Source organism: Pteropus alecto, unplaced genomic scaffold (genome assembly GCF_000325575.1).
Source record: "Pteropus alecto unplaced genomic scaffold, ASM32557v1 scaffold269, whole genome shotgun sequence".
NCBI classification, from domain to species: Eukaryota; Metazoa; Chordata; class Mammalia; order Chiroptera; family Pteropodidae; genus Pteropus; species Pteropus alecto.
This window is the reverse complement of record NW_006443566.1, coordinates 2344658-2348140: the sequence shown is the minus strand read 5'-3', so window position 1 is coordinate 2348140 and position 3483 is coordinate 2344658.

Genomic DNA, 3483 nt, shown 5'->3' with positions numbered 1-3483 from the left:
TCTTGAATAGAGAGGGGAGCACAATTCAACCTATAACAGACCCCCATGGCATCTCGATTCATACTTTTTGGCGAATACTCATCATTCTCTGCTCCCTGGAATGCACGCTCCTTGTGGGTATACCTGTGTATGTCCTCTGGTGAGCCTTACACTTTACACACATTCATGAATACTGGAGCGAACGAGTAGTAAACACAGGCATTCATGGATGAGTATGGACCACTGCCATCGTGACAGGTCTGGAGTGTACAACACACGATACTAGAAACGCACCTTGGCAGACGATGTGGCTGCCACTGCGGTTGGATCTGATCTATGGAAAGACCCTGCCTAACCACCAGAAAAAAGTCTTTCCCTCTGGGACCTGAGATGTCCTCACTGACAAATGAGGCTCCATGCCAGCTCTTTGTGATTCCTGATCTAGAAAAATAGAATGGCCTCCCTTCAGGAAGCACAGGTATTCAGGATGAGGGAAGGAACCTCTGCAGGTGGGGAGGGACTGGGGAGAAAAGGGAGGGAGCTTACTTTATAATTACCTCCTAAGATGGGCTCTAACTAACAAGACTTACGGTTCCCAAGTGCATTGTTTAGTTGCTTGGTTTTTTGCATAAGTAGAAGTTGCTAATTAAAAGCAGCAGTTATGCTGTCTCTCCTCCCTGTCCCATTTCATTTTTCTTTGCCTCCATATAGGCATAAGCCTCCTTGTTCAGTTGTTCAATATCTCTCTACCTTTATGGAGCTAACGCACCCTGTTACAACCATTTCAGGAGGGATGCTAAAATGGTGTTCAGATGGTAAAGTTGGACTGGATAATTCAGTGAGATTTAATAACAGGCAATTTATGTCAGTTTCCAGATCACAGATGTCAGTTCCAATATCTCCCTTAAGAGACTTGCCGAGCTCCACGGCATTAGATGTCAAGCACGTGTCCCACCATCCTGGTGAAACTATGAAGGGATGTTAAGCTGAGGGATTTTGGACACCACCTGCCAGTACTGCAGCTTGCATTCATTTCTGTTCCTGTAGATTTCTTTTCAATGCCAGCAGAATGATATAAAAGCTCAGGAGAGGACCAGTTCATTAATAGAAATGAGGGGTGCTGGTCCATTAATCGATCTTCCCTATTAATCCTCAAGGATCAACATTATGCACCACACATTCAAAAGAGGGAAACTAGGATATTTCCATACAAACAGCAAAACCATGGTCCTGATTATAGGAACACAAAATCCCAGGGTTTTTTCCCCTTGTGAATCCATCTTTCAGATTAACTCTTGGGGTACATCTATTATAGGTGGCCTAAAGCCATTCTAACATCCTTTCTCTGATGCAGAAGGAGCAAGTGCAGGCAATGTAAGGCGTTTACTTAGGATGCTTACTTTGGGTCAAATGCCATACCAATGTAGTCAATTTTCCATTATTTGCATCTGAATCATTACCTCGATCTTCCATTTGTTATTGTCCTCCTGGCCCTCACTAGGCACCCCCTATACTACTGTCCAGGAAGGCTTTGTACAGAGGCCTGCTCTGAGAATTCTGGCCTTTACTCTGGGTCTGAGATTAAGAAAGGCCTATGACATTTATCGGTTAGATATAATAATACAAATGAGTATGATACTTGGTCTGATGAGGTCTGTGTAGTAATAGGTATAAAGTGAGAATAAGAATGTTATTTAAATAATTTTAATAATTGAAAAAAAGAAAGGTCAGTGAGAACAAAATCCCGGGTCCTCTCTCTGGGCCCAGGCGTGATGCTGCCCACCCTCAGGGAGGGATGTGGGATGGCGTGGGGTGTTGAGGTGGTGATTGAGGCCTTCACGCTGCACCCCATGGGACCTCAGACCCTCAGACACCCCAGATAAACATCCACGGACCAGTGTCTGAGCCCTATTGTTAATAGAACAATTAAGATGCTGAAGAACAAATGCAATTTTTCTTTTCAAAAAAATATGAACATGTTATATGTCTCTATGTTAGCCAATGCAAAGAAAAATCTAAAATATACATCAAATTATTGAAGTACTTGTATTTGGGAAGTGGTGACAAAGATACTGTCCTTGACCAAACATTTAGTCAAGCTCCTGAGATTGACTAGGCCCTGTTTTCGGGCATGTCCTCCAAGAGCCCACTTTTAGCAAGAATCTGGTCAAGTAGATTTAGCCAGATCTCCGACCTTTGATATCTGATCACCCTCCTTATCTGGTCTGATTTCTCATCCCCCACCATCCCCCAGGCGATGTGTCATCACTGTGATCTGCCTTCAGCAAGAATCCTGTTAGGCTGGTTTGGCTAGAAGCCCCCTTCCCCTGATCAATGTTTCCTCTTACTTCCTCCAGCAAAACCTCATTGCAGGGGTCCTTATACTTATTGCGACAGCCCTGAATAAAGTCTGCCTTACTGTCTTAACGAGTGTCATGGATAGCTGTCATTTGCAATTCCTAATTTATATATCCCTATGTTTTCATTTTTCACATAGATCAGTGTTACTATTTTTTTAAACAGCTTTCTTGAGGTATTATATATGCCATAAAACACACCTATGTAAGTACACAATTTAATAAGTTTTAGTACTTTCGCAGAGTTGTGTGACCATCACGATCCAATTTTAGAACATTTCTGTCTCCCTAAAAAGGCTCCTGCTTGTTATTTGCAGTTGACCTTCACTCCCATCTCCATCTCCAGCCACTACTGAACTGCGGCTGGTCCGAATGGATTTGCCTTTTCTGGAAATTTCATCTATAGCAGTCCCCGCTGTCCATGAGGGGACTTGTATGTGCTCTAAGACCCCACTAGACATCTGAAACCACTATAGTACTAAAGCCATATGTACTGTTTTACTCTATATGTACGAACCTATGATAAAGTTTAATTCATAAATTACGCACGGTAAGAGATTAAAAGAAATAACTACTAATAAAATAGAACAACTGTAACAATATACTCTAATAAAAGTTATGTGAATGTGATCTCTCTCTCTCTCCTAACTGATCTGATGACAGAGAAAGTTACTAATTGACTGACGGGAGGGCAGACAGCATGGACACACGCCACAAAGGGGTGATCCCTTTCCTGTATGGAACGGAGCAGGACAGCGCGAGATAGCATCATGCTATCCGGAACTGTGCGCCATTTAAAACTTATTGTTTATTTCAGGAATTTTCTATTTAATATTTTCGAATCACAGCTGACCATGGGTGGCTGAAACTGCAGAAGCGAAACTGAGGGCATAGGGGACTCGTGTAAATGAAGCCTAAAAATATGTGGCCTTCCAGAGCTGGCTTCTTTCACTGTTGGAGGTTTCTCCATGCTGCAGTGTGGATCAGCAGGTTGTGCCCTGAGCCGTTGGCTAGCATTCCGTTGTACAGATGTACCACATTTGCCTTATCATCCACTTCTCAGTCCTCGTGGATTGTTTATGGCTTCGGGCTATTATGAGTAATGCTGCTATGAACATTCACACACAAGTCTCTGTGTAGACAAAAG